This window comes from Temnothorax longispinosus, chromosome 3 (assembly GCF_030848805.1).
Source record: "Temnothorax longispinosus isolate EJ_2023e chromosome 3, Tlon_JGU_v1, whole genome shotgun sequence".
Classification (NCBI taxonomy): Eukaryota; Metazoa; Arthropoda; class Insecta; order Hymenoptera; family Formicidae; genus Temnothorax; species Temnothorax longispinosus.
In genome coordinates, this window is record NC_092360.1 from 8,115,398 (window position 1) to 8,138,086 (window position 22,689).

Consider the following 22,689-nt stretch of genomic DNA (forward strand, 5'->3'; position numbering starts at 1 on the left):
ACTGATTCCGAGTCAAAATATGATATCTTCATCATCTGCATTTGGCACGATTATGCCGATAAGCGCGCGTACGTTCGACATATCTCGACGCTGTTTTTTTTACCGTTGAAAATATCGAGTAGGACGGAAGAGAGAGAAGTTTATCTGCGATTCAACCGTGGCGTAACATCCGCGCCCGAAACCTCCGTTTCTTTTGTCTGCCTGCATATATGTATGTACGAATATGTATGAAACATGTCGAAATCCGCCGCACGTATGCCTCAAGGTTGAAATTGCCGTCGCCGGCGTCGCGCGTGGAAATACGCGCGCGTGCGCGCGCGGCATTATATGCATGCAAGGAAGAAAAATTCTCTGATAATAATTAATGCACATGTCTCCGACAATTAATCCGCGATACTGAAAATGTTCATACACGAGGAAGCGCCGCGACAATTCGTACTTCGAGAGATATATCAACGCGATACACCTGACTTTTTGAATAGACTTTCCAATTCGCGAGGATAACGAAATAAAAAGAATTTTAGTTAATTAAATCGACGTCCGTGGAGGATCAAAATCCCGTTCCTCGCTCAGCAGGTCGGATCTCATTCTAAAACGCGTGTAAAGTCCGCGATTTAATTGAAGAAACGGCCGATATGGAAAATTAGAAAGTTACAACGATAATAATAATCTGTCGAGCTTTCGCTGGAGAAAAATAGGTCTCAGCCTCATTGAGGGATCGGTGGCTGGTATCGCGACAGTTCGACAGACATCTCGCGTGCGACAACTAGAAATCGTGCGCATCCTCTGAGATCAAAACATTCGATCCTTCATGCAGCAACGCCGTAATGACAAATCGGCACGACGCGACACGTAAGATGCATCTCTTCGCCGACACGCTCGCAATTCGCATGTGCGGCAACACACGCGCGCCGGTTGCATTTATGCAAATAATGGAGCGCGGCGGAGAAGGTCTGCAGTCCTGTCAGGATTCGGAGAAAGTTGTTTCGGGGCGTTGATTGGCGGGTGACGAAATCACGGAAGCCGCCGGCCAATCGTTGTTCTGGAAACTTTCCCAGAACGCTTAACCCTTATGACCGTTACATAAATATCACCCGATCTGCACAGCGCGCTCTGTGCTACACCGGCGTATCCTGGACGATGAGATAAAAGCGATGGCCCCTGAGATCGCCGAGCCGGTCGCGATCTGTCGCGCGCTCTCCCACGTATTCGGCTCAGCATCGTTGCGAAAACGACGTCGAGTGACTTTTGGTTTCTCTTAAATCTTACGAACAACTTTATGAAGGGTTTTATCAAAGATAAATTTTTGTAAAGTTCTTTCGATTTAAATCCCTTTTATTCAATTAAAACGTAAACCTTTCTTTACACTTTTCCCCAAAGTTAGATTTTTTAACCTTCCATCTGTATACGTGGGTCTACGGCGTCCGAGACAAAATATATGCTCGTAACTGTAAAATTTTCAAGTCTGCCAGAAAATATTAAATAAACGACGTTCTATAAAATTTTCAACTACAATGTAGACAGATGTTTTGTAATTTTTTCAGATTTTTTTAAATACTTTAAAGTAGGAAAAAATAGCGTCAAATGTGACAGATCCACGTATACAGACGAAGGGTTAATTTTGCAGTGTCTTGGTACACGAATTTTGAAAAAAGAAATCGTGAATCGAAGCGTATGTCGCAAATCTCTTTTTGTTACGCGAGCTAAGAAAAATTATGAGGTAGCTCTTAAGGAGGTTCACCTATTAGTCGAAAGTCAACTTAGAGTCTTAATTTTTTTATATGATTTACGTAAACACTTTACACAAATAATCCCAAAAGTTGAGCAATATTGACCGTATAGTTTTTTTTCAACAGTTGATCACTTTGAGCCTATCGTCTCATGAGAAACGGTCGCTCTGAGGTAAATGATCACTGATTTAGTACACACTTAGCCAACTTAGGACTTTGAAAAACTAGCATTTGACAGATGAAACATCAAGGATTGCATAAAAACTTAAAAAATAGGATTTTACCGTGTGAATTTAAAACTTTATTGTCACAAAGTTTACTTTTACCTCGTGGATCGAATTAGTAATGACAGACGTTGACATTGGCAACGCAACAGCTGATGGCGAACCCAATCCCACAAACAGTGTTTAACCACTAATCATGAGTTCACGACACGCAATCATCAATGTATTAATCATTTTAAGTCTTTAATATTCTCTGACAATTGTTCATATAAATTTTTATAAATTATTTGTGATTTTTCTTTTACTTTATAATGTTGGATAATAAGTATTTGACAACGATTCCTGAGTCATTGACGCTCTCATACTTCGGCATATATTTGTTAATATTCTATACACTAATAATTTACGAAGACTATAGCACATAACTAGCATCCACAATTCATTATACTAATATTGCATATAATTCGAGATCGCTGTAATGACATTATTATTTAATTGCATTTTTGACTTCAGAATAGTAGGCGAACCTCCTTAATAATAAAGCCGTGATCAGACTATATACGGATTGGGATTGAGATTGGATTGAAATTTGACCAATTAGAGCAAAGTTCACTAAACTTGAAGTTAGTTTTCTTTATTCTGATTTATTAAATTTCAATCCAATCTCAATCCCAATCCGTAGTCTGATCACGGCTTTTATAAGACTGCGCTATCGGTGAGAAATATTGTTAAAGATTAATACACAAACTTGGTCAAGGTGATTTACGTATTCTTCAAAGAAAAACTTTAATGAAAAATGTGTGCAATTGTTTTCGATTTATTGGAATTTATATATCAGACGGTAAAAAGTTAACGCGAGACATAAACATATCCGACGAAGGCCGTCAAGATACATCGTCGAAAAATCGTGCGGATAATAGAAATCGGCGAGACGGTGATCTTCAACGATCTTGTTAGCGAGAGAGATCAAGCGAGCGAGATCGGTGACTAAGCCGAGTACAACTGGAGAGGCACATACTTTCTTCGTCGTCCATTTATAGTTTCATCGTGTATATATATATATAGAGGTCTGGAAAACAAGGAAGTAGAGAGAGAGAGAGAGAGAGAATGTGCGCTTAGAGCCTATAAGTTAACGCGGCGGTACCGAAATAACGTCGTTTAGCCGTTGACGGTACGGTAAAAAGGACGGTGGCACACATAAATCGCGCAAGAAAACTTTTGATATAGTTCGCGCGATGATTTTATCTATGTCAGGGTTAAGCTGACCGCGCGGATAACGCGGCTAAGGAAATGACCCCGCAAGGTCGACTTTATTAACATATTTATTTTAAAGAAAGCGATTCTTGAACTGTAATTTTTTTTTAGTTTTATCTGAACGCGTAGCATGTAAATGAATATAATTGATTTATATTGTATAACTGCTACAATACCGCTATCTCGGTAACCTGATGTAAATCCGACGATATTATCGATATCGTCGAATCCTATTATAGAATCAAAAAGGTAAATTTCGTGGAGATCAAGATTTGAATTTAGACCTGGATATTAATTGTGAACATTCTTGCTAATGTAACTTTTCGAAGAATAAGTAAAATAAATTTTACAAAATTAAACTTTACAAAGCAAATTAAGTTTTAAAGTAGTTCAATTTCTTGATAGAATTTTGTAATTTTTTTAAATTTATATTTCGAAGCGGTAACGAGTAAAATATACTTTTATTCGTATCAATCGAGGTATCAATAGCAAAAGTATGAGGAATAAAAGTTTCACGTGAAGTTTCCGTAAAAGTAACTCATGGCTCAGTACAACTTGTACTAAGTGAATGTACCTACGTTCGGCTAAACAGAGACACGATCCGAGGATCCTATGAAAAGTGATTGGCCATTGCACACCGAGCTCCAACAGTGGCGTAACAAAATGACAGATTCAGGGGAGAACACTTGAAATTAAAAATTATCCATATTGAATCTTGCCAGAGAAACTGATCTTCTCATTTAAAGAACATTGTAATAAATATAATTTTTTAGATATTACAATAGAATTTTACTTATTGTTTTATAAAACTGCATATTGCGACTGCATACACTGAGAGAAATGTATTAGGTATTTGCAACTGTAATTGCATAGTAAAATAATTATGGCTGAGGTTCTTATTTTTATAATTGTTATTGCTGTAATATTAGTCAAAATTATCTTATGTATAGATTTTTCGATTATGGTAATTTTCATCATCTTTATAGTACAACTTACTATACATAAATTACAGGTTATAGTGTATAAAATCATATTATGGTTGAATGGACGCATGTTAAAATAACTATAAAAATGTAGTTGGCACCGAAAATAACTAAAAATTATATAGTAAAACTGTAGTAACTGCAGCTATTTTTTTTCTCTCAGTGTAGGTGCTCACCGCGAAATATAATGCTCTTCCGTGAAACAGCACTGCCGTTTCCCCACAGCGGCAATACACGATGCAACAAAACGCAGAAGAAAGCGCCAAGCTTTATTAACTGCACTCTTGGAAAATGAATCTCTCAGTGACACGATAACGATTATTTTCCTCGCGGTGAAAGGAAAATGTTACCGATCCACCGTGTTTCTCTTATCTAATTGGCTATGTCGAACGCAGCTAATTGGCTGCAATTCGACGGGTATATACGCGAAACCGAGAGTATACGCCGTAGAAGCGAAAGAAGAAAAAATGAAGTTATATGCCGTTTCCGCAAATCGCGCGAAGAGAGTAATCTTCCCGTCGAAACTTTACATCGGAGTTCGCTCGTAAAGTCGACCTCGCGCTCCAGTGAAATTCTACGGTACGGCAAAAGCGGGTAGGTAGTGGATTTCCATCGAGAATCATCCGTATCGTATAGAAAGTTGGGTCGCGCAAGTTATAATCGGCCGATTACCGCGCGGCACAACAGTGGCGCGCAGGCCACGCACGTACGCACACATCATGCACGCGTGCGCGCCCGCGCGCGCCACAGAGATGAGTGGTTAATGTATAAGGCGCGAATGACAGCCGATGGTTTACAGCCTTCGCGCGGTAACGTGAGACGCGTCCTTGCCACGCGCGATCGCCTCGAGCTAATCGACGCGTCCCGTTCTCGATTGTCGCGCGTTTTTTCTCTCTCCTCTTCCCCTCCCCCTCCTTTCGCCCCGGTCCTCTTTCCCCGAGCCTCCGAGGCGTTGCCGCAAAATAGCCAACCTCGACAATTTTTCCAATTTTTCTGCAGAAATTTCGCATCATTCGGTAAATTACAGTTATTTTATAAAAAAAAAAAGAAAAGAATCTCTTTTGAAGAAATTATATACGTGGTACATGTATGAAGAAAATTACATTTTTTGATCACGCAATGATACGCGCACTCTTCTTTCACCTTGTTTGTATCTTTTCATAATGTTATTTATTATAATTTTTTATAAAATATTTGAAATATTTATTAATTTGGCACGTCTGTAGCGATGCACATGTACGTAGATTCTTCTTTGATACTTATATGAAACTGGGTTAGTTATTATCAGCAAATGAGCTTCAAGATAACGTAGCAATTTAAAGCAATTATAATTTCATAATAGTGATAAGTATGATTGCACTTTCGCGTAAATTAATTATTATCTGATTCCCGATGAAAACATTATTACGTGCTAAATAAAATTTTCTCGGATAAAAGATTATTTAAAAAACTGAGAATGACAAACAAACAATTATATAACACTAATATTATATGACATACTTTTTTAACTTTCACATAAAAAATTAAAGAAAACCGACAAAACAGGTCTATTGAAAGATATTAATCCATGAAAACTTTATTACAGATAGAGATTTTTATAGATTAATAAATTTAATTCTCGCGTACCAATAACAATTTTCTCGAATGCGCCCAGCTCACGTCGAGATAATTCGACAGATGAAAATTTAAGTCCGAGAGTTCGCAGGTAAAAGCTTACCTACGAAGCATTGTAATACAAAATTATATGATAATATTATTCTTCGCTTGTTAAAAACGTCGAATCGACGGCCTTCCAGCCGAGCTCTTATCGCGCAGAATTTTATGTTCTTACCTTCGACGAGCCGCACGTTGCGTAGCTGCACGATCGACGCTTTAAAGTGTAACGCGCGCAAGTACAGGACGTACGTGCGTTTAACATGATTTAACATACGCGACGCGAATGACAGCCGATAAGTTGACCGGCGGCGCCGCGCGATGCGGCACGAGAGATCGCGCCTGATTAATTAAATGCACCCCTCGCTATATATTCGCATGTTTGTGCAGATTGTGTAGATTTTATTTTAGAACAACCGAGCGGACGGATCAACATTTCCTACCTGTTGGTCGATAAAACGCGCGATATCAATTGCAAGCGATTTAATTTCATAACGATTGATATAAACGATCGGCCGGCGCGGGCGGCCAATTTCGCCGGTAATCGAATACGGACTCCGCGAAACATCGAACGAATACGCGAACAAATAGCACAATTGTTATTTATGGTCATATATCCACGGTGAGCGCGATCAATACGATATCCAAATCCGATTTCGACTCCATAATTTCTCATCGGGTAATTATAGAGTTAGAAATCATGTATTCATATCCAGACGTATTTTAACGTACGAATTAATGCTATAAAAGCTTGACCTAATGAGTCGCATTAAATCACGATGCGTTAACGCGCTGCTTGTATTATAGATCTCTTTCATGTAAATTACGAGTAAACCAATGTAAACCGAAAACCAAAATGTTTCGTTCATTACTATTCATACTGCGTGCGAATGCACATGAAATACGCATAAAACTAATTTATATAATTAACCAATTTACATATAGATATTTTATCTCGCAGGAGGAAAGATCGTCAATGATATATGAAGAATAATCGAGATTGCTTCAACCACATCCGTTTTCTGATCGGTTTTTTGCAGTGCAGTGTCTTGGATTACTAATAGTGATATTTCATTCCCCGCTTATTAACATCTGGTTTTTCTATTTCCTAGTTTCAAAAGCATGCGAAAAAAGCATTTACGCAGCGAGTTTGCCGATCGCGACGGCAAAACCGCGCGACAGCTGTCGATTCGGATTCAAAGTGCGAAGCAAAACGGTGGACGAGTCTCTCTCGGGAGTCTCGTCCTCATTATGCAACGGACAATTATGAAAGTTTAATTACACCTCACCTTGAGCGCGCGTGCGAGAATAAAACGTTCGAAGGCTGCTTGCCGGGGCGCCCTCTCCTCTCTCGATAGTCGACAAATATAAGCGTTTCACAAGCCGAACCAGCGAATTTCGACGCTCGCGTATGTCCACAGTTTGCGCAAGCGTCCTCCGAATGAGTGACAATTCCCCGTCAGGATTTTATATGCCTCGAATATATCATAGTGTAACCAAACCCGAGAGTCTGTATACATTTTCGCGAGAAGCCGCGACGCAGTGCAACACTGACGGACGCGGAGATCGAAACTCGTAGAATATGATTACAGAATTTTTTTTCTGCGCCGTAGAAACTTTGTTTGAAATATTTCTTCATGCGTTTCACGTATTACTGATGATATTTCGCGAAAGCGAAATTTGTCATGAGCGTTTCGAAGGACTATGTTAATTGATAGCGTGTATATGAAAACAAATGTCTTATTTTATGATCTACGACGTTCTTTCTTTCATTCTCTCTTTTTCTCTCGTGAACCGTTATTCGTCAAAAGGTCATTACTGTATTCGATCTTTTCTGTTCATAAGCAAGTCTTTTCCGGCAAACTTTTAAAAGTTGTGTAATTTTTTTTAATTAATTAAGTTTTTTAATTAGTTAAAGTTACTTTTATTTTTTACGTGGTTTCATAAACGTTGACTTTAATTGAGAAAAAAATCAACTCTAAGCTGATCAAAGACTACGTCATTAAAACCGAGAAGAGAAATTTTTTGTGCAAGTTGCGTATGTATGATGAGATTAAGAATTTAAGGCTTAATTTTCAATTATCTCGAAGACAATACTCCGGAGAAAAGGCTGGTAATCACAACGACTGACGATCGGTAGATCACGTCATGATCGGCGGTGTACGCGGCGAGTAAAAAAAATATGTTGGCGATTTTTTCTACGTGCCAACGCGCCAAGGTAAAATGCATGTGCCGGCCGCTTTGACATAATTCCTCGTCAGTTTCCGAGGCGTCTCCGCCGCCACGTCCTTGACAAATAAGTACACTCGCCCCGCGAGCGAGCGAGCGAGGAGTGCGCAATCAAAAGGTGACGATATTCCTGACTCAATGATATTTGCCAATTTAGTAAATAGCTCTGTCCCTCCCCACTTGTTTAGCATGCTTTTACGAGCATCGCGGACCATTAATTCTGGCGCTTCGCCTCGTGCAAATCAGATGTCGTCCGATAATCTTACAAAACACGTGGATATAATTAGAAATTAGAAATGTTACAGTAAAACGTATCTCAGGCGTGTCGCGAGATATGACGCGGAAGATTCTTCATCGATTTCCAGTTAATTCTTCTTCAATAACATTCTCAGCGAACACTTTGTTAAGAACATTGTTTATTATTCAATCAAACTGTGTGACACGTAAACTGAAAAATCACAATTTTACGATATATATATTTTTTCAATTTGGCTCAATTTTTGTGGATGATAAAAGCGTAATTACATCCAGACTTCCCCCCTCTCCACAAGAAATTTTTAATTTATTCGCGAAGGCAAAGAATTCTTAAGGACATACTTTTGCATCGTGTCCTTGCTTTGAACAAATACTTGAAAAAATTTTTTTGCTTCTGCTAAAAAAAATTTGCTTCATTTTTATACATGCATGACTCAATTCCTCCTTCCCTCGACCTTCACCGATCCCTCTCCCTCTTTCTTTCTCTCTCTGTCTGTCTTTCTTTCTCTTTGGATCATTAGCTATGAGTATATCGCCTATTGCCTTAAGTACTTCGTATTATCTCATAGCATCCGGCGCTCATTGCCACCGTTCCTTCCCGTACGCGGAAACGGTCTCTTCATGTTTTCGCTCGCAGCCTGTGCGTACCGCATGAAACTGCGGGGCATTATGTCCTGAAATTACGTCGGATCAACACGAGCTTTGCGCCGCGACGAAAACGCGGACAGACCAGTGCGCGCATTCCTGCGATATGCAGTCTCACTCGAGATCTGTTTATCCTACAAGCTTCCAGTGCGATATCGCGTTATAGTGTCGCTATGCAAGATCGATTTAAAATCATTTACCTGTACGACGTAGATCGCACGAGCACCCGCGCGCGAGCGAACACTATGCCATAAGATAATCGACGAGAATCTATTGATAGAGCGTAACCTGCAAAACGAATACATCACTCGCGAGAGGAATGTAACTGCGCGACATTACCGGAATCGTTTCGATCTGGTGCAATCGAGCGCAGGGTTTAATAGAACGGAGAATATGGTACATAACTTGGTCATTGCTTTATCAAAGAGAGTCTCACGCGAGATCGGATTTCTAAACCAGTTTCAATACTTAATCTCGCGCGAATTTCTCTCCCCCGCGTTCGCGGGGTGTTTCTTCAGACTGAAGACGGGCATCGATGGCTGACGATAAATTACATAAAGCACCGAAGGTGCCGATCACACGAGGTGTTACGCGAGAAATGTGCGGGGGATCGCGCGACGATCGCGTTGTGATAAATGTATATCTGAAACGCGCATACCGATACGTCCCTGGGGTAAGCGCGGCGTACGCGCGCCGTCGCGAGTGTGTACGCTTATTTTAAACAAACCTATTTCTGATACTGGTGTGCGTGCGCCACCGCGGCGGTGCCTGTATCGAGATTAGAAGGCTTTTCAAACGAAACCGCTTCGGCGCGCAATAAACGCGCGCGGACCGCGCCCGCGCCCGCGCGACTCTCGCCGTTCGTCTCTCTCGCGTATGTGCATACTCGTATGGCGCGCATACGAGGCATTCGGTAAATATCCCTCCCGCTCTCGTAGATCCGTCTCCGCAGCCTTAGGTGAAAGCTAACGACGATTGCAGAAGCGCGGCTGGTAGCCGCCTAGCAAAAAGCGGAATTGTGCGCGCAGCCATAAATTATACTGGGCGGCACACGTACGTCATACGCCAGATCGAATTTTAATGCTCAGATTCCCCATGTGATTTTCATTAACTAACAAAAGTTCCGCAAAAATTTCCAAATGAAAATTCTATATGAATCCGGTTTTAATGAATATTTTATCTCAGATTTTTATTCTCCATTCAATAATGAGACGTAAAATGGAAGACCGAACGGCGCTTTTCGATCATTGTTTAATTTAATGTTATTTCGGTGAATAGAAAAAAATTATATTTTGCAAAAATTTATTTCGGGAAAAAAAGAAAAAAGGAAAAAAAAGCACACAGATAACATTATCCATCATCGTATATCATTATATATCGTACGCGGAAAGATGATTTAATAGTAGGCGCGCGTAAAGACATTACGTTTATGACCAGCGTCATTAAAAAGCGTCGATATAAACCGTGCGATTGTCGATGGAGAGATATATACACCCCTGCGTTTTTCCTGCGCTTCTCACGCTAACGCCTCTGCACTAACTGGTTTCTAATTATCGGAAATTACATTTAGATAGAGCGCGGCACCGCTCTTTTCCGCCGCGCTTTTTACCCAGGGCCGCTAATTTCGATAACGGCGCCGCGGCCGCGGCCGCGCGCGCAGCAGCATCTTGCCGTTATCGAAATTTACTGCGAATCGATTGCGTTGCCATAACGCCTACGCGCGAATGTGGGGCGGATAATAAAAGCGGGGAGGAAAAAAGAGCGAGCCTCGGCAAGGTCGCCGGGTGCTGAAGCGGCGACACACAAATGTCAAGGGATCCTGACATAGTTTTGGCTTTCCTCAAAGCGAACGATTGTCGGCCGCTGTGCACGATCGTCGATCGCTTTATCGCGCGAACGAGCAAGCAGATATGTATACGTACATTCGCTTCGTTCTGATCTCATCGCGAGATTGTACCGAAATCTTTTCTCCGAGCAGTGGTAATTTAAGAATTCGGCGAGCGGAGCCGAAGATTAATTTATTTCCGTACAATTAACCTTAGCGCTATATGAGATCGCTTTGCGAGCCTTTTCGAGAGATCGCAATCGTCCAATATAATATGCAGCTTTTCAATTATCTCGCTCATATCTCGCATTACCACTGCACTTGGAAAACGATTTATCATTCTTACGCTTTCTCTTTTTTCTTTTTTGCAAGATATATTAAAAAGCTATTCATCAACACCTCTCTCTTAACTGCGCTTCTCGAAAACAATATTTCGAGAAGAGAGCTGTTGCGTTAATTAATTTTCGTGTGCAAAATGTAGCTGCTGCCTATATTGACAGCGCTACCGCAAACGAGCATAAATACCGAAGTTTACAATCGCGCGGAAAATCGTTGCGCAAGTACTTACTCTGGAAAATTATTATTGTGGAAATTTATCCGCGCGTCAGCGGTATACGGTGCAGCGAGTCGGGGCGAGACTTTGTCAGTCATACAGAGACGATTAGATAGCCGAGCTACGCGCGCGGAGAATACTGCGTATTTAATATTGCCGAGAGATTATCGCCCCGGCGCACGAATCCTGTTCCGATACACTTTGCGATAGTAAAGCCGACATAGATACTTTATGAGACGGGTATCAATAAGAGTTACTCCACTCCGAACGTTAAAACCACGGTTACTTTTCTCCCCTGAGGTTCATCCGCAAATAATTTAAATCCGGTTCTGATATACCGGTTTAATCCGTTCGTATGGTTCTCTTCGTATATGATGTGTCACCCTGTAATTTCGAAAGCGACAAATTTCGGAAACAATCGTTTTGCTCCTTACTCCGACTTAATCTGCATAATTATCTAACGATTCTCATACTTGTTATCGAAATATTTGTAGGCACATTTACCGTTGCGTTATGTTACATCGTAATGAGATGATTTCGGAACGATATTGATCACGAAATAATATCGATGCTTTTTTTCTTTAATGCCAATCCCCGTTTTCGCCCACGCTCGCTCCGTTTCACGTCGACCGATAACAGGCGACAATGTCGTGGTGATTATCGCCGAAAGAGATATGAAACCTTTTCCTTCGACGAGGTCGAATCCAAGTCACGCGATCAGCTGATAAATTCGCGAACGAAATGTGCGTGCGCGATAGAGAAAACGAAAGAAATTGGAAATGTTATAAATGGGCAATGTGTTATTCTCGTCTCGTGGGTGAGATATATTTGTTTAACAGTTGAATTAACGATACGTTCTTCTTCCCGATTTAAAAAATTGCTTAACTATCAAATTCATTTTTGGATACATTAATTGCTAATATTTCCTTCGACGACAGAAGTGTGCAAGGCTAAAATTCGTTTGGAACAGAATAATACAGAGTCATCGACATCGCTGGGCGTGTGTGTAGGTCTGACAATATTAAATCCGGAATTAAATAAGTAAAGTTGATCGAAATCAGGTTTATACATGACAGGGCGATTAAAGTTTGCGCTCGTGTCAGCGAAATAGTCGAATAAGTCGAATATTACTCAGCGAGCGAATAATTAAGGTCGCACGTCGCAGATTACGAGGCGTCGTACGAGTAACACGGCTTATCGATAAAAGCGTACGTGCCGCGCAAGGATGCGAGGCTCGACAAACAAACGCGCGCGCGCTTACGCACTCGCATATATGCGTCACGCACGGCTTTGTTTTCGAAAAGCCGAAAAAGATCGCGGACAATCGCGAGGGCTATGAATCCCAAAATGCTCGCGTAATTTACGTTCCAATATTCGCGGCTAAACGGCAAACCGCGTAATTGTACGATTTCAGTCGGTTTCGATCGCGAGGCTTCGAGCCTCGGCGCGCTTATCGAGGACGATATCGGGCACGATCGCTTCTCGATAATATTACATTGTCATTTCTAATACACTCTCTATAACTACTTCTATATATATACTCTCTACGATATATTATCTTACATCTTACAGATTTACATCAAATAAATGGATTATCGACAATAGATGCAAACGCTAGTGAAACGATCATTTCTGAAATATGGTGCCTTCACGTAGATATTTATAGGTCCACCATTCAGGAATTATTTCGCTCATTTGCTTCAATAACGTTAAAACTCAAAATTTGCTTATTTTGAGTTATTGGTACAAAAAGAACAGTTATAATAAATTTTTTTAAACTCATTTTCTGGAAAACTATTATTTTTGAGTTACGTCGCTGTTGAAGCAAATGAGCGATTTGATATGTAAAAATTGTAGATGCTATATTTAAACAGATGTATACCTATTTCCCGTTGAAAAGAAGAAATGTCACATATCATCAACGGTTATGAAATATGGAACTATGGTGAATAATATTTGGATAGTACCCGGGTGTATATCTATTTCGACTCTATTATTATCACGCGTGTCCTCAGAGAACCGACATTGCTCAACTTTAAATCACCCTAGGTGTGTAACAGCGCTCCTTTTACACCGCTCCATTTTATCCGTTCGAGAGTACTCACGGTACTCGTCCCAAGGTAGACGCAACGCTACGAGAGACTACAGGTGGCATTCAGCGGGGAATTCGCAAGGTGCAATCTAAGCGGGGGCACCCGGGATGGGAATCCTCGCGCGTAGGTAAGCCTCTCTCGTCTCGGGACGTCTCGACCCCGCGCGACCTACGGGAGTCCCGGGACGAAAGGTGCTAATACGCGGTCTCGTAGCGCGTTATGACCTACAGAGAGCAGTCTATCGAAGATTACAGCGGACGTGACTTTCCGCCTCTCGTCGGCTCGCGCACGCGTCCGTGGACGGATGATCGCCTCTAAATACCTCCTTCTCCTTTTCCTCATCTTCCACCTCCTTCTCCTCCCTCTCTCTCTCTCTCTCTCTCTCTCTCTCTCTCTCTTTCTCTCTCTTGCCCGTATCCCTCTCATTCCGCCGCGTCGCGTCGTCTTTCGCTCGCTCTAACCGCGCGCGGGGCCCCCGAGCGCCACGAGCAGCGCGAGCGGGACGGGATGACACGTCTTTAAGAACAATCGCCCGTTGTGAAAGCGCCTCGCCGCACCGTGCCGGTCGGAATATCCAGCGCCGCGATGTAATAAACGAGCCGAGCAACGGCACGAGAAACGAGAGAGAGAGAGAGAGAGAGATCGCGGGCGTTTTCCCGCTGATCGATATATCCGAGATCGGCGCCGAGAGAGCCGCGTCGATCGACGCGGGATTTCGCGTCGATGCCAGCGAGCAGCGCGAGGCGCCCTTCGCGAGAAAAGGACCCCGCGCGGCGAACAGCGATAAATAATTAACGACTACCGCATTACCGCTACCATTGGCTACCGTTCCTACACCACGCCGTTGGTAATAGTTTACTACCACGTTTCGCGAAACTGCACGCAGGAGTCAGGACTTGGGAAACGCGGCGTTTAAGCGCGTACGTTCTCTTTCTCTCTCTCTCTCTCTTTCTGCGCGTGTAATCCAGAGATCCGGGGAAACGCTCTCTCGAAAATTACTCGAATGGAAGAATAAGATTTTTATACTCGTAGAATTTATATCTTGCGTGACGAGATAAAAACGGCGGAACGGCCGATGAGAAGACGCGTCCGTTCGAAGGCGATTACTCGAGATGTTCGATTCTCGATTCTCGGCGACTCACGATTCTCGACTGACGTAGCGAGACTCGACACTCGACAGTCGCGTTCGAAGCGAGCGATTTTTCCCACGTTTCGTACAAGGTACTATTTCATTTGTCGTGCGATAAACGTATTAAACGTATTGACTGGCTACAAAATAGAAAATTTCTAGAAACTGAAGAACCTTTCTATTTTCTATCCTGCAACCAATCAACACAGTCGAAAAATTTGTCGTACGACAAATAGAGTAGGACAATAGGAGCAGCGGGTAACGAATTCCGCATTCCGAACGAAAGGGATTCGACGTGCAGAGAGACAGAAAAAAAGGGGATAACTTGCACCATCGCGAAGCGAGCTTCGTAGAAGAAAACGCCGCGTAACTTGGCTTCACTCCGTAAGTTTGGAAAGTTCGAGAGGCGATCTCTCGGGATGCAAAAATTGTATTTATCATGAATGAACACCGCGAGACGCGATCTCGAACGTGATCGAGACGCGATGCTCTGAGATCGACAGGTGTAAACGTGAATCTCATCATCCGCAGTTTTTATCACAGTTTGTTTAAAAAAAAAATAAAAAAAACCCTCTCGTGTCGACGCGTAGACCGAAGAGGCGCGCGGATTCGAGGTCACTCCGAATTACAGCTCCGACGATTTAAACGACGTTCCAAAGTTTAAGAAAAGTCAAGTAGGACAGGAAAGACTCACCTCGATGACGACTGCAATATCGCATTATCCTTGATTAGAGGAGACGACCGCGAAGGAGCCTCCTTCGCGACGAAGCGTAATCCAAGAGTGATCGTCGCGCATACGTACGCGTCGATGCAAATACGTATTTACACGTACGTGTGTGGTGCACGCAGATACGATACATGTATTATAAGTATGCGCCGAGATATAGATATACAGTGGAACAGTGGAAGTACACTAGATCACACAGAGCACACTGTTTTCCCTCGCGCGACCACGAGCCACGAGAGCGACCACCGCGGTGCTGCTGCTGTTCGCTTCGTTAATCGTCATCGTCCAACGGCGGGACGACGAGCACTGTCACTAAGACGCTCGACACTGCGCGACGCCGGCCGTTCATCACCTCGTCATAGGCACATTACGACGGACGACAAAGAGACGAGACCGACACGACGAGCGACGACGGTACGCACGGAATGTGCGGGCACGAGAGAGAGCGCACAGGTAGCACGACGACCACGCTCCGCACGAGCCACGAGCCAACTGAAGTTACTGAAGGCGATAACCGGTCGGCGGAGTGTTCCACGCGCGTGCGACTCGAATGCGATGCGCCGCTTCCCCCTCCCTCCTGCCCGTCCGTCCGTCCGTCCACCCACCCTATTACCCTCTTCTCCCTTTCGTGCGCGTCGAGAGAGAGAGAAGGGATAAGACTTCTCCGCTCCGCTCCGCTCTGCTCCGCTCCGATATACCGGCCGTCGTCGAGTCCTTGTGGCGGAGCAGCTACGACGTCGACGACGACTCCGACAACGACGTTGTTATCGTCGATCGCGTCGCTTTTCCGGCGGCGCGCGGTTTACGCGCGTCGTAACATACGTTCCCGTTTTACCTCGAGTCGAGTACGTGTTCTCTCGGCTTGGGATCGCGCTCACCGGAAGAAATATTCAAAACGAGAGAAACACACAACGGCCGCATGCCAGCCGCCCCGGCGCTCTTCGGAGTTCGGAGTCTTCGGTTCGGTCTCCCTCTTCCGCCTTCCCCTTCTCCCCCCTCCCCCCGCGCTTCTACCGCTGCCGCCGCTGCTGCTGCTGCTGTTGCTGCTACTTCTCCTTCTTCTCGATCGCTACCGCCACCGCCGGGCGCCGCCGCGCGCGCGCTCGTTTCACCTCTTTCTTTCTCTCGCGCGCGTGCGAGAGATTCCCGTCCGCGGAAACTTTATTTATATCCACCGGCCGCGGCGGTCGCGCGCCTCAGTCTGTCACGGCGCGTAGCGTCGGCGCGGCCGCCGCGCGCGTCTCTGCCGTCTCTGGATACGAAGGACGGCGACGACGGCGCATCTGGTCGTCGCGGCGCCGTGAATGCACGTCCCGACTCCCGAGTCACGTCGAGATCTCTCTATCTTTCTCTCTTTCCGTCCGCCTGTCTCTCCTCAGCTGACGAACGCGGAAGAGCGAGCGAGGGAAAGGAGAGGCGCCGGGAGCGCAGGGGAAAGAAAATAAGAAAGAAAAAAAAGAAAGATACGCGGGAGAGGCGAGAAGAGCGTCGTCTCCTCCTCGGTATATTCGCGAACGGCTGATTCCGACTACTCGGCTGACTGACTACTCCGCGCCGGGTAGTAGCATTGGCCCCGCGCTAAACGGTTGAAAGTAATACTGTCTAGTGAGAGGCTGTCGGTGCGCCCGTCGCCCGCCGCGCGCCGCGCCGCCTCGACGACGTCGTTCCCACTCGCTCCCACCGCCGCGTTTTATCGGTCTCTCGCTCGCTCCCACACGCGCGTCACCTTCTCGCTCCTACACCGCTCGCGCTCTCTTCCATCTCTCGTCCGCCACCGAGCGCGCGTCCTTGTTCCGCGTCGCTCGCCGTCACGTATCGCGTCTCGTACGCGTACGTGTGCGTGACAGACACACGTATATACGCGTATACGGAGCACGTATACACCGATTTCTCTCTCCTGTTGGGTGGGTGAACTCCTTGTCGAAGACAGAGGTAGAGTGGACGGCATGAGCAAGCACCGTCGTGTAGCGATGGGCTCCATCGGCGCGGTGGGGGAAGCTTGACACTCGCACAAGCGCACGCTCGCGCGAGCGCGCACACATGTATACAGAGGTAAAGGGAGAACACGACGCTCTCAGCCGCCATCTGGTGGAAGGGAAGCGTGATCCAGCGACGAAACGGGGGCGGGAGGAATGGATATACGGCTGTGCCGAACGAGGGGAGGGAGCGATAGAGCGCGACGCGTAGTAAGGGTGGATGAGCGCGCCGGTGGGAACGAGACGGAGCGGGACGCGCAAGGGTTGGATAGCGAGGGGTCGCTCTCCTCCGTGCGCCGAACGACCGAGGGGTGTCGTCGCCACGGTGGGGCGACGTACATCCGCGCGTTGAATGTGTGACCCGAGCTCTAGTTCCCCTCCATTCAATCCACGGCCACAATATCGGTTATAGCGAGCCACTGTTGCCAGATTGCGCGCCTCGACGGCGGCGTGGCGGCGTGGCGGTGGCGGCGGCGGCAGCGGAGCAGTAGTAGTAGTAGTAGTAGTAGTAGTATTAGTAGTGGAGTAGTAGTAGTAGTAGTCGTGGTAGTGGTGGTGACGGTGCCGTGTGGGTGGAGCCACAACGATAGAGGGAAAGGTCCCTTTGCCCCTCCCCTCCGCTCGCCGTCTCCTCTCATCCATCGCGTCGCCGCGCCGTTGTCCTCCTCTCTCGGCCTCGTGCTAGCTGCCTCGATCCGAGAAACCCAAGCGACGGCGGCGTCCGTCGCCGTCTCTGTCGCGCGCTCCGTCTTCTACCGCTTATTCGCCGTCCCTCTCTATCCCGCTCTCTCGCCCGCTCCTTTCTGCGAGCGAGCGCCTCAGCGGCGCTCGTCCTCCGTCTTCCGTTGTGTTCGGCTGCTCCCGCGGCCCTGGTGTTGTCGCTACCGGGACACGGATCCCTACCCGAAACCCCCCGGCCGCGTGCAGCGCGTTTCTACGTGTGCCGGCGAGAACTTATGCACCGGCAGGTATGCGCGGCCTGTGTCGATACGTCTCCCGATGACACGTCGCCCGTACGGCACGTAGATGCGGGTTCGTCGTCTCGAGTAGGACAGGCTTCTCCGCGCGTCGCAGACGACTCCGAGACGAGAGGGAGCGTTCGCAGTAATCTGCGTTCCGCTACCGAATCGTGGCAATGCGTCTTTTAGCAACAGTTCACGCGGATAATTCTTTGAACTATTGTTAAATGAAAATTTCATAATTTTTGCATAATTTTGTCCTTTCTAATTTGTGTGTATTGTCTCCTTATTTTATATTATATTTAGATATATTATATATTTATGTAGGTATATATATAAAAAAATATGAAATACACAGAATGGTCTTCTAGAATGACGGAAAAATATAAAGGGCCACGTAGAAAAACTTAAGCAGTAAGCAAATTGATCAATAGCTATCTTAAGTTTTTGAGAATACTTGACCGTAGTCAATTATGATTGGTCAATTTGCTTACTGCTTAAGTCTTACTATTCAAGTTTCTCTATATGTGCTATGGGCCTAAGTAAAATGTCGGAAGTGTTAAAAAGAAAAATTATTCGAATCGAAGAAAAAAACAAATCTTACGCCAAAATGTCAAAATTTTGTTGTAAAAATTATTTTTATTCTGAGATCATAACACAGCTGAAACGAATAAATCTTACGGTATATCGATCTTTCTTCCACATAATAACACACAGTAGCTGCTTTGACCTTGCAACAACAATTTTTTTTCAATTATACATTTTTCTATATTTTAGGCGACCATTTAATTATAAAATTATAATGAAAAACTATTTGCAATACTATCTGGTGCGCAAAAAGCAATTTGGCAAAAGGCATCGAGATACATAGCAACGCTTGTATATATCGTTCAATTGCAAAATCATTAATTTTAACCGGCATATTGGCACCACTCACGATAGACACGCGAGGCTTTTCCCGAAGCAGCCAAAACCGCGGGCGAGACAAATAGGCATTCCAGATTTATACTGTCTGACGTATAGTGAGAAAAATGTACCGCATGTACGGGCGCACACGCACGTTCCGTTAATATATTCCCAAGGCATCCTTTCTCTCCCTCTCTCTCTCTCTCTCTCTTAGCCGGTCCAGCAGACGTAGATCGAGAACGTCGAAACGGGATTTCACGTTTAGGCTGCGCATGTTTCGCGCGTGCGCGTCTATTTAAGCGAGGACGCTTGATTACGCTCATAAGAAACGAGCTCGCGAAGCCGTTAAAATGAAATTGAAACGAATTTCTTTTCTGCGATAATTTTCTCGAAGTTTCTTCCCGACAGTTTTGATCGATTTTTAAATTTGAGAAGAAAAAGTACTCGATATTACTTACATCTCTTCTATACGTACCAAAAATCACAAGATCAAATGGGAAAAGTCTCGGGTAACTTTTACACGACCTAATGTCGTCCGGAAAAAAAAGCGGAGTAGAGAAATGGTCATTTATATTTTACATTTGAAATACATTAAGAAAAGGAAGGAAGCGCTATGTCGGAAGCATGGTTCAACATGGTTTGTACTTTTTGGGACTCGTCGAGAAATGTGTTCAAGGTCGAACGAAAGCTCAGCGCCCCTACGCGTAACAGAAAATTCTTAGGTCTGACAACACTGGTTACGCTCGAGTCGTCTGTAAGCCTGCCGATGAATACGAGGCGCTGCTCGAAGAGACCTCGTTACGTGTTACGGATGTTTAGAATGGTACGTATGCGTGTGCGAGAGTGTACGTTTCAGACAATCACGTTCATCTCTCGAGCGCGAGCGTCTCTTCCAGTCTCGGCCTCGGCAGCCTCGCAAGAGCGCGGCGCGGCGCGGCGTTGCCTCGTCGCGGATTACAAACGTATCCATTATCCGCTTTATAAAATTAACCACGATGAACGAGAGAGAGAGAAAGAGGGAGAGAAACCGCGTTATAAACGTTTCGAGCGTGAATCACCGGTAGCCACCAATGATATTCATAACTAAATAAAGATGAACGCTTAAGAAAAAAGTATTGATGTTTGTTATTAGCGCGATTGATTAGTAATTGACCAATGAACATCGATAGGTATTATCGAAAAATACCAATACCAACCAGACTCCAGCGATATTTCTGAATCCAATTCCTTGAATCCTTGAATCCGGAAAAAAATGTGCGTTTGAAATAATAATTAGAACGTAGAGTAGACATTATTGCTCGTAAGCACATTAAGCCATTTAATTTACATGGATAAAAATCGTATTTTCGTTGACGTGAATATTCGTCGGAAACTTTTCCTTAAAAACCTGATATATTTGTTGGATTGCCGATTCGAATTTTGACCGAGAAACACACTGTCCTTGCGCAGCCCCTTTTTCGTCGCGGCTCATTCAGAGGCCAGAAATTTTCCATTACAAGCAAACACAGCCCCTGCGATACGAAGCATCATGCTCGAGAGCGAAAGGGTCCTCCATCCTTACCATCCACTTCTCCGTCCCACGCCTAAATCCGTGCCTGCGAGTCATTATCTTCTCTCTTTCTCCTTCACGCCGTTACAGGCAGAACTACGTTCGTCCCTTCGTGTCTCTCGCTCGCACTTTTCTACCTGTGTACGAAGAAGGGAGAGAGAAGGTAAGACGGTCTTTCTCTCGCTCTTAGGTCGAACGCACGCGCGAGGTCTCTCACGAGAGCAACGAGATGACCAGTGGCGTAACCACGGGATATCGACAGATGTCAATATTGATATCTTGGCTCTTTCATCGCATTATTACCTGCGACCATGTATCTCATCCTGCTCAAGTTCTCGTCGAGATATTTTTTTAACAAGATTGTCACTCCTCTGTATACGATGCGCAACAGGACTTTCCCGCGATACATACGTGTTTAGTGCGTATAGCCGTATATACAGTGCAGACAATCGTACGACTCAGGAACCTATGAAAAAATTTCGCCCAATGGAAGACACCGGTAAATCATGTGCGGAGGTTCAAACGACGTTACGCATTTCAAAGATTTGCGGAAATGTTCAAAGTCTTCTCGCTGACTTAAAAATGATACAATAAAGATTCCAGAAGTTACCAGACGGGAAAAATAGAAAGGTTTTTTCCACAAAAAAAAAACCACACGCAAAGGTCAATTTTTCTTTCTACCTGATTTAAAACAGATACATGTTGAATCCGTTTCTCCAAAAATTCCCGTAGGAGAAAATCGATTAACAACGGCTCTAAGCATTCCGGGAATTGACTGTCGTGTTCAACGTTCCCTTGACACAAAGACAACTGTCTATACAATAAAGATTCCGGAAGTCGGAAGGTATAGAAAGAGTAGAAAGGTTCTTTCAAAACGTTTCGACATGGACTCAAAGGTTTCGATTTTTTTTCTGAACTTCGGAACAGATACCTACATCTGTTTGTCCAAATTCCGGGATCCTCGATTAATTACCGGTGATGCCGTGTAGAACACGTCGTATCCGGATCGTGCTATATGACCCAAGATATGGCACGCACATAGCGTGTCATAAATGCCATTCAGGAGGAAACAGTAAAATTCCGTTGGGCGCCGGTCAAGGTCATAACGCATCGAACGAAGGGGATCGATACAATGTAATTGAAGAATTACGCGCATCAAGGGGCCGTCAGATGTTTGCAAATTGAAATATATAGTTCTTACTGCTGTAATGATGATCCCATAGCTGTGCGTATTCAGCCAATCGTTTGATGCATATGAAATTACAGGATCCCGCGAGGTGCGGTTAATCAGAATTTCTTTGATCGCGGGACGCACGCCGGGGTCTTAATACCGTTTTCTTCAGGAACTGTGAGAGACTGTGCATACTTCAGAAAACGGAAACAGAAACTTGAAGAACTAGTAAAACTAGTAGAACTAGTGGAACTTAACGTATTTGTAATAATAAGTAAAATACTAAAATACATACGATTATATCCTGAAAATGTGCTTATTTCTCTAAACACGTTTATTAAAAATTATTGTTCTCTTAACAGTAACAGCAAAAAAGACATTATGGTCAGGGAAGTACAGCAATTTTGCGATGAAACTATTCGACCAAATTGCGACTAATTTGTGGTAACTTAAACGAAGATAAGGAACGCGCGCGTGCGCGCGCGCACGTCGGCGACTTACTCGCTTCTACGTGAATTTGCTTTATCGAATAAAGATTTATGGAATGGCGACGAAGTAAACTTTTTAATGTACTTCGTAAACTTTCCTCTCGTCGTATGCGCACGCGATAGAGGGAAATTTGTTTTGTTTAACGGTATACATTTTTAAACAGGCTGAAACCGCGAGTGTTTCAAAATCTCTTCCTCTCTTATTACGAACTGAGCGCAAACACTCAAAATGTCACGAGTGACATGACAAATATAGCGATGTAGCATCTTTTCCTACTGGCATAAATGCGACTCGCGATTGTTCGACACCAGCTGACTTTAAACCTTCTAATACGTTAAT

At 44.4% G+C, this 22,689-nt stretch overlaps 1 protein-coding gene across 2 annotated transcripts in view; it reads right to left on the reverse strand.

Moving 5' to 3' along the window:
• The window catches only part of Tna (Zinc finger MIZ domain-containing protein tonalli), a 37,317-nt gene extending 21,080 nt beyond the window's left edge, over positions 1 to 16,237 (reverse strand). Inside the window, exon 1 of one of the 2 annotated variants that reach the window (XM_071772254.1) lies at positions 15,268 to 16,237. The gene's annotated coding sequence lies outside the window, so the exon portion shown is untranslated. The remainder of the gene's footprint in view (positions 1 to 15,267) is intronic. The other variant, XM_071772255.1, reaches the window with a different exon arrangement.
• Between the last annotated feature and the right edge of the window lie 6,452 nt (positions 16,238 to 22,689).